Source organism: Humulus lupulus, chromosome 9, assembly GCF_963169125.1.
Source record: "Humulus lupulus chromosome 9, drHumLupu1.1, whole genome shotgun sequence".
Classification (NCBI taxonomy): domain Eukaryota; kingdom Viridiplantae; phylum Streptophyta; class Magnoliopsida; order Rosales; family Cannabaceae; genus Humulus; species Humulus lupulus.
The window spans coordinates 13,156,481-13,169,537 of NC_084801.1; positions in this window are offsets into that span (position 1 = coordinate 13,156,481).

Sequence of the window (13,057 nt, forward strand, 5' to 3'; positions counted from 1 at the left end):
AGAATAATTTCACAGTCTTCATGTCTCCATTTAGTTGGTCTCATAGGCACCCCAAGGTACTTAAGTGGAAAGGAACCTTCAGGGAGTTGAATCTCTTGAGCAATATGTATTCTCCCTGTGGCAGTGACACCTCCAAAAAATATATGAGATTTTGTAGAATTTATAGAGAGTCCAGTAGCAACACTAAATTCCACAAGAACCTCCTTAAGAATGCTAACAGCTGAATGAGTACCTTTACAAAATAAGATTAAATCATCCGCAAAGCAAAGGTTTAGGATCTTTAGGCTTTTGCACATAGGGTGATATCTGAAGGTAGAGTTAAGAGCAGTTAATTGAAGGCCCCTTGTCAAATATTCCATTATAAGCACAAACAAAAGAGGTGACATAGGATCTCCTTGCCGCAGCCCCTTCTTGCCTTTAAATTTGCCTTGAACTCTACCATTCATGAGTAAAGAGTATGAAGTATTCCGCAAACAAACCATAATCCATCCTATAAATTTCATAGGAAAACAAAGAGCCCTTAATAGATCCTCTAGAAACTGCCAATCTACTGTAAGCCTTACTTAGATCAATCTTGATTGCACATCTAGGTGAAGTAGAGGCCCTCCCATAGTTTTTGATAAGGTCCTGAAAAATCATGATATTATGAGCTATTGAACGACCCCTAATAAAGGCTCCCTGGTTCGGCTGAATGAGCTCAGGAAGAACTAAAGCCAATCTCGAACATAAAAGCTTGGCAATACATTTGTACAATGTAGAGCAACAAGCTATAGGTCTGTAGTCTATAGCCCGGGATGGATTAGCTACCTTAGGGACCAACGACAAGGTAGTTTCATGAAGCTCAGAAGGGAAGCTCCCTGTGTCAAAGCATTGACTGATGGCTGAGCAAACTTCATCCCCTATATCCTGCCAGACAGCCTTGAAAAAGCCCGAACCAAAACCATCAGGTCCTGGGGATTTTGTTATAGGAATACCAAATAATGCATCACGGATTTCCTTACGAGAAAAAGGTTTTAAAAGCAGCAGTTGTTGATCATCTGAGAGCTTGGATCCCATCTCTATACACTGCAAATTTATCCTGCCAGTAGCAGAACTTGGGCTCCCCAAATAGCCTCTGAAATGCTCAACAAAGTGAGAAACAACTTCAGGAAAATTATCTACTAAATTACCTTGATCCGTGATATAGGAAACAATACCATTTTCAGCTCTACGTTTCTTCAAATAAGCATGAAAAAAAGAAGTGTTCATATCTCCCTGCCTCAGCCAAGTTATTTTACTTCTTTGAGTTAAGAAACTGTGATACATTTTCTCCTGAACCGAAAAAGTTGCAGCAAATACCTTCACATCTTCCTGAAAGCTATAGTCATGAGGGTGAGATTGAGCTTGAAGTTGAGCTTCTTGATAATTCTCCTTAGCCTTGTGATAGTTCAACCCAATGTCACCAATATTTTCTCTGTTAAACCTTTTTAATCTATGCTTCAGCCCCAAAGTCTTTAAGTAGATTGCCCTTAAACCAGAAGCCTTTATAGGAATCCTTCAGCTGTGCATAACCACCTCATTGAAGTCAATATGCTCTGCCCAAAAATTGTAGAATCGAAACAGTTTCAAACCCAACTTCTCCATAGGCAGGATGTTAACAACACAAGAGCAATGATCTGAAAAAATTTCCCATCTAAAAACAGCAGTGGAATGAGGAAAGAAATCAAGCCAACTCTCATTCATGAAAACATGGTCAATTTTATAATAGATTCTAGCTGATCCATCTTGTTTATTAGTCCAAGTGAAATAGGAACCTAAACTCTTAAGAGACTCAACATGAGTATCCTCAATCCAACGAAGAGAATCAACCAACTCCAAAGCTGAAATAGGTTTCCCTCCAGATCTGTCCATACCAGAGAAAGGAGCATTGAAGTCCCCTAAGATGATCCACGCTTTATCCAAGAGAGATAACCTTTGTAACCATTCCCATAAACTCCTCCTACCATCTATCAAATTAAGTCCATAGACAAAAGTAACATAAAAATCTTGCTTCTGACCAGCCATCTTGACCAAGCAATGAACAAATTGATTAGACTCCTCAAGAATCGAAACCCTTACAAAAATCTTCCTCCAAACTATCAAAATTCTGCCTTCAGTGACCGAACTAGTATAAAACTCCAAGTTTGGAAGTTTATGCTCCATGAATTCTATAATTTTATTCCCCTTCATTTTAGTCTCTAAGAAACCACCAACTCCTATTTTATTCCTACTACAAAGATCTATAACTGAGTTATGCTTGTTAGAACTGTTTAGCCCTCTCAAGTTCCAGCTCAATATATTGCAATTATCCATTAGAGGAGATAGAGACGGAATTACCTACTTTGCTACCATTCACTTGCTCTTGAAGCACCTCGAATTTATTCAACTTCTTTTTCCTTGGCCCTGAAAGCTTAGCATTAGCATCTGCAACCTGACCTTGTTTAGAATGAGTAGCTACTCGTTTGGGAGTGAGCCAACGTTGGCTATCCTGAGAACCCTTATCTTCAACAGCTTTAGCCAAAGTTTTAGTCTGAGAATCCTTAGTTGTGATGACCTGAACCCCTTTCCTCTTCTGTACTAATCAAGACCGCAGGCTCTACAGATTCTGGTTCTGTATTTTCTTTACTCCTCCTGTCCTTCACCTCTTCTTTTGCCATAGTATCCTTTTTGACCCATTGAGTTTTCAGTTCTTTACGACAATCCATCATTGAATGACCAAAACCAGACCAAGTCTTGCACTTAATAGGCAGCCATTCATATTCCACCCCTTGTTCCATGATTTGACCATGCTCATTAAGAAATTGAATGCCTCTAGGGGGATTATCAGTAACTTCCATTTCCACAAGAACTCTAGAAAATTGAACTCTTGAGCGCTCCCTAGTAAATTTGTCAACCATTATCGGTTTACCAATCGTACTCACAAGAGCACAAAGACATTTACTTCCCCAATACTGAAGCCCTAAATCATGTAAAGGAATCCATAGAGGAACTGAATGAACAAGGCGAATAGCACTATGATCCGCAGTCCATGGGCGAATGATAACAAGTTTCCTATCAAATTGGAGTATAGTATTTTCTAGAACATGATCCCTCGTCGCATCATCATTAAATTTTACCATGGTCAATCCCATTGTCATTCTAGCTATCTGAACAATCCCTAGATGACCCCAAACCCTTTTAATGAACCCTTCAAAAACAACCATTGGGGGATTAGCACCAAGAACCATACAGATTACTGCCGAACTCCAATTCGCTGATTGAATTTTGACCTCTTCAGCATCTACCGTTTCATATTTCCGTCCATCCCTACATAATGGTTATGTGAATTCGAGTTTCTGGTCAGAAAAAGAGATCTTACTTGCTGTAAACTGCTGCCATTGACGATGAGCTAAAGCCTGAAAATCCCCTTTCTCCACCTTATCCGCCCAGGAAGCCGAATTGGAAATCGAAGCAGGTCTCCCAGCTCCCGTAATATCAATTCCCTGAGATCCAGTATCCCATTCCAATCGGTTCTCTTCGAAATTGAGATTCAAACCCTCATCTCGAACCTCGGCCTCTTCATTCAATGCAACAAATGCAAGGTCTTCAATCACCAAACCCTTGGTAACGGAACAAAAAGGAGTCTTCTCGTCCTGAATCAGCAAAGTATCTTGCTCTTCTACTCGAATCTCAGGCTTACGTATCAGCTTCTTCTTCTTCGCCATGGAAGAGAACAAACCGAGACTCAAGCTTTGTGTCTCAGCTTACGTATCAGCTTCTTCTTCTTCATCTTCTTCTTCTTCTTCTTCTTCTTCTTCTTCTTCTTGTATTGATGATTCTTTATTGTGTTAGCTATCAAATTTGTATTTTGGAGGTGAAACCATCACTATGCACTATGATTTTTGTAATGATCCAACTATTTCTAAGACCTTGGACCATTAAAACTACTAGACATAGCTACTATAATTTAAATAAAACATACATAAGAAATAATCGTAACTTTATTAAAAACTCCAAAGTAAATATTGAAATACATAAATGAGCGGTATGGGATCCCATTGTTTTAAAATAAAACAAAACTTTAAATTAAATGAAGTTGTTTACAAAGCTAAATGCGAAAAATATATAAAAACATAATTTAAAGAGACTAAAAATAACGTCGTCCTCGAATCAACATGCAGCCCATCCATTCCATCCATCCTCAACACACAAGCCAAGCCACCAAGAATCCTTCCGCCTCCGTATCTAATTTCATGCATCACACTAAAAATAAAGGAGTGAGCCTAATGCTCAGCAAGGAAAATCTACTCATCAATCATATATCATAAAACATAAACATAAGACTATATCAAAACATATACTATAAAACGTATATCACAATTCTGACCCATGTACATGGTAAACATTAGGGTTTGCTAACTAAGCAACGATGAGCCTCAAAATACATTAAGGTTTGCTATTTAAGCAACTATGGGCCCTAGATAACATAAAACAACATTGGGGTTTACTAGCTAAGCAACTATGAGCCTCAAAATACATTGAGGTTTGCTAGCTAAGCAACTATGAGCCCCTTGAAACATAAAAACATATTCATATATATATATATATGTATATCATAACATAACATTTAACATAAACATATCATAACATATAAGCATATAGAAACTATCCTATTTTCCTTACCAACACCGGGATAATTGAGAACAAGGACGAGACTTGGAACACTCCTAAAACCAAGAATAAGAATGGTGAGTATTTCTAAAGAAAAGAGATAAAAAGAATAGAACTAAAACCATCATTAAGAACCTTACCGAAAAGACACCTTAAGTTCAAAGAACTTAAATACCTACCCAAGAATTGAAACAACGAGTTAGGATCTGAATGAAAACTAAAGAAAACTAAGGAATCATAAAGAATAAAACTTATGAACAATATTACGTTGGATGAACTAGAACCGATCTACACCTCAATATTGAAAACACACTTTATCTCACTATCCAAGTGTTTATAGAGCTTAAGATGATAAAGATTTTATCGCAAACCCAAGTGTATCTCTCTATAGTAATACTAGCACCTTAGAGGCTCTAATCAAATGCTTGAAGAATGAAGAAAATGGCTGAGCACTAGGTCCTATTTATAGAGTTTGAGGAGTGAAACTATCCTATAAAAAAATACTTAAATCCTTAAATAAACATGATTATGACAAGTGTCATGCTCTTAATGGTTCTGGAAGGTACTAGAGTTTCTAGAACTTTCTTTTATTAAATCCTTAAATAAACATGATTATGACAAGTGTCATGCTCTTAATGGTTCTTGGAAGGTTCTAGAATTTCTAGAACTTTTTTTATTTAAAAATACTTAAATCATTAAATAAACATGATTATGACAAGTGTCATACTCTTAATGGTCCTGGAAGGTTCTAGAGCTTCTAGAACTTTCTTTTATTTAAAAAAATACTTAAATCCTTAAATAAACATGATTATGACAAGTGTCGTGCTCTTAATGGTCCTGGAAGTAACTAGAGCTTCTAGATACTTTTATTATTGAATTATCCATTTAAAATGCTTAAATCCCCAAATAAACAAGATTGTGACAAGTGTCATGCTCTTAAAATTCTATCTAAACCTTATATTATAATTAAAATATTTCTATGACCAAAAATATTACTTAAACCTTATGTTATAATTAATATTTATAAACTATAGGTTAAACTTATAAAATCCATAACTATTGCTACGAGTGTCCTACTAAGTCCCGGTTTGAACCAAAATCCACGAAATCTAAAATACTACAAACTACTACTACTGCTACTACTGCTCCTACTACTCCTACTGCTACTACTGCTACTACTGCTACTACCATTACTACTACTGCTACTATTGCTACTATTGCTACTGCTACTACTACTGCTACTACTACTCCTACTCCTACTACCATTGCTACTACTGCGACTACTACTACCATTATTACTACTACTGCTGCTGCTAGGGGTGCACACGAGTCGGATTTTCGGTTTTCGGGTGCATCAGGTTCTGGTTTTGCGGGTTTCGGGTGGAGAAAAATGGTACTGAAACCGATCCAAAAAATTCGGGTTTTTGTGAGGTTTTGGGTTTGTTCGGGTCAGTTTCGAGTTTGATTTCGAGTTGGGGGGCCTATAAGGTTTTGGGCCTAAAAGCCAAATTTTGCAAAAATACCATTTTTTTACACTTTTTTTTTCAAAGATACCATTTTTTTTTCATATTTCGGGTTTGATTTCTAGTTGGGCTAGGACTATTGGGTTTTGGGCCGAAAAGCCAAATTTTATAAAAAATACCATTTTTTTTTTCAAATTTCGGGTTTGAACCCGAACCCGAGTTTAAAAAATTTAAAACACGAACCTGACCCGACTTTTGTCGAGTTCGGGTCGGATTTAACCCGAATCTGACGGGTTTTCCCAAAAAAATGGGTTTTTGGGTTGCGGGTTGGACGAGTTTGCGGGTTTTGCTGGTTTTTCGAGTCAAATGTTCACCCCTAACTGCTACTGTTGCTGCTACTGCTACTGCTACTACTGCTGTTGTTGCTGCTGCTACTCCTGCTGCTTCTACTGCTACTACTGCTACTACTGTTGCTGCTGCTACTACTGCTACTACGTAAATATTTACTACCTAGCTAAGTAAATATTTCGGGACTCTATAATTCTTCCCCGAAATTTAATTATCAAACAATTCCTGGACACCGGGCTAACATGTCCTCCTCCAATTACCACGTTGCCTCCCATTCAGAACTAATTACTCCATAAGACCTTGACTATCAGAAAACTCTTAGACCGTAATTCCTTCATCCTTCTATCTAGGATGTAACTGGTCGTTCCTCGTAACTCAAGTCTTTTTGGAGTGCTATCGTATCGTACTTGAGGACGTGAGATGGGTCTGACACATATCTGCGCAGCATCGAGATGTGGAACACTTTGTGGCTATCTGCTAGAGCTGGCGGTAGGGCTATTCTATATGCAACTGCTCCCACTTTGTCCAATATCTCAAAAGGACCTATAAACCTGGGACTAAGCTTGTCTTTCTTCCCAAACCGCTTCACACCTTTCATAGGAGATATCTTTAAGAAGACTCGATCTCCGACTTTGAATTCCACATCACGCCACTTGGCATCTGCATAACTTTTCAGACGACTCTGAGCAACGAGCATACGCATTCTAATCAGTGCTACTGCTTTTGAGCTTCTCTAACAGCTTTAGGTCCAAGAAGTTGCCTTTCTCCTACCTCATCCCAATGTAACGACGATCGACACCTCCTTCCATAAAGTAGCTCATAAGGTGCCATCTCGATAGTTGACTGGTAGCTATTGTTGTAGGAGAATTCTATCAGTGGCAAATACTTACTCCATGATCCTCCGAAATCAAGTACACAAGCACGCAACATATCTTCTAAAATCTGTATAGTACGCTTGGACTGACCGTCTGTCTGAGGATGAAATATCGTACTAAGACTTAACTTGGTACCCATAGCTTGCTGCAAGCTTCCCCAAAATCTCGATGTAAACACCGATCCTCTATCGGACACTATAGTCTTAGGGATTCCATGCAGTCGTACTATCTCCTGAACATAAATGTCTGCGCATTGATCTGCTGTGTACGTAGTCTTAACAGGCAGGAAATGAGTTGACTTGGTTAGTCTATCTACTACTACCCAAGCTGAGTCGTGCTGCTTACTTGTTCGTGGCAAACCTGTCACGAAATCCATGGCTATATCGTCCTATTTCCATTCTGGAATGCTAAGTGGTTGTAATAAGCCTGCAGACCGCTGGTGTTCTGCTTTCACTTGCTGACATAATAAGCATTTAGACACATACTCCGCTACATCTTTCTTCATTCCTGGCCACCAATACAATGCCTTGAGGTCGTGAGTCATCTTGGTCGACCCTGGGTGAACTGAGTATGGGGTATTGTGCGCTTCTTCTAAAATCTTCATCTTAATTTCATGATCATTCGGCAGGCATACCCGATTCTTATATCTCAAAAACCCTTGTCCTGAGATCAAGAAATCTATGGCCTTGCCTTCTTTAACTGCATCCATATGTCCTACTAATGTGTCATCGTGCTCTTGCCCGATCCGTATATCTTCTAACATACTTGACTGGATGGACAAGTTAGCCAGTTTACCAATGACTACTTCTATTCCGGCATTAATCAGCTCCTGTTGTAGCGGCTTTTTTATTTCAGCTAATGCTGCTAGACTTCCATAACTTTTCCTACTTAGCGCATCAGCAACTATGTTTGCCTTTCCCGGGTGGTATAGAATTTCGCAGTCATAATCCTTTACTAGTTCTAACCACCTGCGCTGCCTTATATTGAGCTCCTTTTGCGTGAAGAAATACTTTAAGCTTTTGTGGTCCGTATAAATCTCACACCATTCTCCATAAAGATAATGGCGCTAGATTTTCAACGCAAGGACCACCGCTACCAACTACATGTCATGTGTTGGATAGCGTTGCTCGTATTCCTTCAGCTGCCTTGAGGCGTAGGCTATTACCTTGTCATTCTGCATCAGCACACCACCCAACCCTTGCTTCGACGCATCGCAGTAGACTACAAACTTATCATTGGGTGTCGGTACACAAAGTACTGGTGCTGAGCATAGCTTATCCTTAAACAACTGGAATCTCTTTTCGGTCTTATTGAAAGTATTTTTTCTTGTAGTGGCATGCCATGACCAGTGAGTTTTCCGATCTCCACACCCCATAACCAGCATCATCTATCTCCGGCTTCTTCTTCTCTCCAGTGAGAAATCCAGGCTTTCATCGACCATAAACAACAAGCTTGACAGATTGTGACCACTCTAAATAATTTTGTCCGTTCAATCTATGCACAGTAATTTTCATAGATGAGTGAACAACATCAATGGCAGCAGTTTATTGAACATGTGTGGTGGTATTTTTTGTTAGGAATGAGTTTCCTAATACACAGTGGAATAGTGGTGGGGTTAGCCCAGTGTACAACAAAAATTGTATAACATATTTATACTACCTTTAAATATGCGGATCCATTAATATACATACATTAATCATAAGCAAGATAATAATAGAAATCATACCTCTTGCATCCTATCAAGTGTCCTTACTATCTTTTCGTATTTAGAACGATCTTCCTATCCAAGCCGCTCCCAAGTACTCACACCAAGATCTTCCAAAGCATTCTCTACACCTCAAGAAGTGTGTGGGCACTTAGAGAATGAAGGATAATTTATTTGTGATTCTACTTGATGTACTCAACACATGAGATCAAGAGAATAGGCTTGAGAATTGGTTCTTTCTTTTTCAGGGAGAGAAAACTATCGTTCTATTTTTCACAGAGTGAATGTTCTTTACTGCAGTATTTCTAAGATACTTGAGAATATTTTTTACTGCAGTCCAATGACTCAATCCAAGATTTGGATTGATAACGGCTGACTATCCCTACTGCATAACAAATGTCAGGTCTTGTACACAACATGGTGTACATTAGACTGCCTACTGCTGAGGCATAGGGATATTGTCTCGTGTCTTCCTCTTCCGGAGGTGTTTTAGGACACTGCTCCTTGGAAAGGAATACTCCAAAATGGGTTGGCATATCTCCCTTTTGGGAGTTTTGCATATTAAAGCGTTCTAGCACCTTATCAATATAAGTTTCTTGAGACAATGTCAAAGTTTTGTTATGTCTATCTCTAAGAATTTTAATGCCCAGAACATACTTGGCTTCTCCCAAATCTTTCATTTGGAATTGTTTAGCTAACTAGTTCTTTACTTTTGATAATGATGTTACGTCATTTCCAATTAGTAATATAACACCAACATAAAGAACGAGGAATACTACTACATTATCTTTGATTTTTTTATAGACACAAGGTTCGTCAACGTTTTGTTCAAAACCAAACGTTTTAGTTGTGTCATCAAATCTAAGATTCCAAGATCTAGAAGCTTGTTTGAGTCCATAAATGGACCTAAGAATCTTACAAACCTTTTGCTCTTGACCTTTTAATTCGAACCCTTCTGGTTGAGACATGTAAATGGTTTCGTCAAGGTAGCCATTCAGAAAAGTTGTTTTGACATCCATTTGCCAAATCTCATAATCCATGCACGCAGCTATGGACAAGAGTATACGAATGGATTTTAGCATGGCTACAGGAGAAAAAGTTTCTTCATAGTCAACCCCTTCTTTCTGTGTGTAACCTTTGGCTACAAGCCTTGCTTTGAAAGTCTCTACTTTCCCATCCTGTGACGCCCCACATCACTATGGCTGCTTTCTGGAATGACGACTGGCCCTACAAACCAAGACAAGTCTTTCCAGCGTGCTTTGTCCTCACTCGCACACTTCCTGGGAAAACTTCCCAGGAGGTCACCCATCCCTAGATTACTGCAGGCCAAGCACGCTTAACTTTGGAGTTCTCAATTGATGGGCTACCGAAAAGAAGATGCATCTTCCTTTCGGTAGCCCATCACTTGAGAACTTCATGGTTAAGCGTGCTTGGCCTGGAGTAATCTAGGGATGGGTGACCTCCTGTGAAGTTTTCCCAGGAAGTGTGCGAGTGAGGACAAAGCACGCTGGAAAGACTTGTCTTGGTTTGTAGGGCCAGTCGTCATTCCAGAAAGCAGCCATAGTGATGTGGGGAATCAGCCACACACACACATGAAGCATGGCTCCAGACCATGTTCGCAGACAACCATTTTTGGTTGTAGAAGCTCGTGGAATTAAAACAGAGCCAAAACAGAGTGTCTTTCTCCTTCCCGTGCACCACCCTTCTCCATATTCTTCTTTGGTGTTCTTGAGCTCAAAGTGGGGTATTAAGCTAAGAAACCCAAGGGCTGAGTTTGTGGACTTGGTTCAACCATTGAGGAAGGTTCAAAGCTGGTTTTAAGGTGAGTTCTAGTCATTAAATTCAGGTTGTGCTCTGTTTTTCCCTTTAGTTATTCAGCTTTTGATTCTTGTTGGAAGATTGGATTTGAAGAGGTTTTAATTGATGTTTAGGTTGGGTTTTGATGAGAGGAAGTTATGGGTGATGCTTAGAGGTTTAATTGAGTGTTTGGAGAAGGTTTGGAGTTGATTAGAGGGTTTGGTTCCAAGGGAAAACGCAGGGGAAAAATATGGTGTGCGTGCTGTCATTTTGCCTGGACTGGGCTGGGCTGGGCGCCGCGCCGCGACTGTGGTGCGCCGTGGCCCTTGGCATCTGGCAGGGTGGTGTGCTTCTGTCTGAAGGGCGCGCCGCGACGCAGCTGGGGAGGGTCGTGGCCCTTAGGGAAATTTTGGCCAGAATGGTGTTTTTAGCTTGGGGATTCAAGCCTTAGGCCTCAGGGTTGAACCTAGTACCCGGTTAAGTGGGGATTGGTGTCCCGGAGGCTAGATATTGGTTTGGGAACTTATGTTGATCATTTTTTATTGATGATATCCTATATTTGGTTATGACTAGGTGACCGCTAAAGGACTAAAAGTTGATCGTTCTCAAGGGTCGTTCTTGTTATCATTCTAGCTCGAATCTGAGGTAAGAAAACTGCACCCTATGTATATGTGACATGCATGGCTGTTATTGATGCATGTTGGTTGATTATTATATGTGACATGCATGGCTATTCTTGATGCATGTCGGTTGACTATTAAACGTGACATGCATGGTTGTTGTTGGTGCATGTTGGATTGTTGAATATTATGCATATGATGCACGAGAAACATGTGTTTAGGACATGCTTTGTGTACTGGGTATGATATCGTTAAGAGCTTGAGCCTCTGTGATGTGCATGAACCTAATTGTACTAGTACCTGTTAAGTAAGCATGCTGAATGCCTTGTTTATGGATATTGGACATGTGATATATGTTTGGTGGCATGGCTTACCTGTGTATGGCATTGGCTTATTAGTCAGAATCGGCAATGGTGTTAGATCCGTCTGTGAAGCTGTGACTTATTAGTTAAGTTCACCACGGGCTGAGTACTGGTCGTGTTTCACCAACCCAAGTATCAGAAGTGGCAGTGCATTGTGAACACCGGGCCAAATGAAGATTAGATCTAATCGAGGTTGGCATTGAATGACCCATATAGGGTATTAATGTTGGACCGACCGGAAGGTCAATGAGAATTATAAGCGCTTACTTGGTCTAAGACCAGATGTTTACAGCCAAGGTATATGACCCCGGCGACTGTTTGTCACATGGTTGGGGGACGCTGTCCTTAGTTACAACTCTAGAGTCGGGAGGATGGTTATGTTGGTGACCAATCACCATGCACCTATCCTGATCAAACTTATGAAGGAACCAGTTATCAATTAAGCCCTGGTGACCCTATCGTCACATGGCTAGAGGGAGCTGTACCCACTTCTGTGACTTTTGGCTACCGTCACCTATCTGTTTTGGATCGTTGGTCCTGAATGTCTATTATGATTATTGTTGATATTATATCATGCTTTATTGTGTTTTCTTGTTGGGCTTCGGCTCACGGGTGCTATGTGGTGCAGGTAAAGGCAAGAGGAAGCTGGACCATCCTTGAGTTGGAGAGCTTAGGTAATGATGTGTACATATGCAGCTTCTCGTCCGCCACAGCCGAGGTTTAAAGTGGAACTAGGGTTAAACCCTGTTTTGCCGCTTAGAACGACCTATTGTAAATATTTTCTGTAATAGACTCTGAAACTATATTTTCGGGAACCCAATGTATATGTTAAACGTTCTAGTGAAACGTTACATCTTAACCAAAATTTTCAATCCCTAAACCGCCAATCATACTTAGTTCACGATTTTGGCCAAATGACTCGATTAGCGAGTTTAGCACTATTTACAAGGCACACTGTAACGGTCCCTGGAGTTGGGGCGTTACAACTTTTGTGACGCCCCACATCACTATGGCTGCTTTATGGAATGATGACTGGCCCTACAAACCAACACGAGTCTTTCCAGCGTGCTTTGTCCTCATTCGCACGCTTCCTGGGAAAACTTCCCAAGAGGTCACCCATCCCTAGATTACCCCAGGTCAAGCACGCTTAACTTTGGAGTTCTCAAGTGATGGGCTACCGAAAAGAATATGCATCTTGTTGATATAGGTAGTACCCATC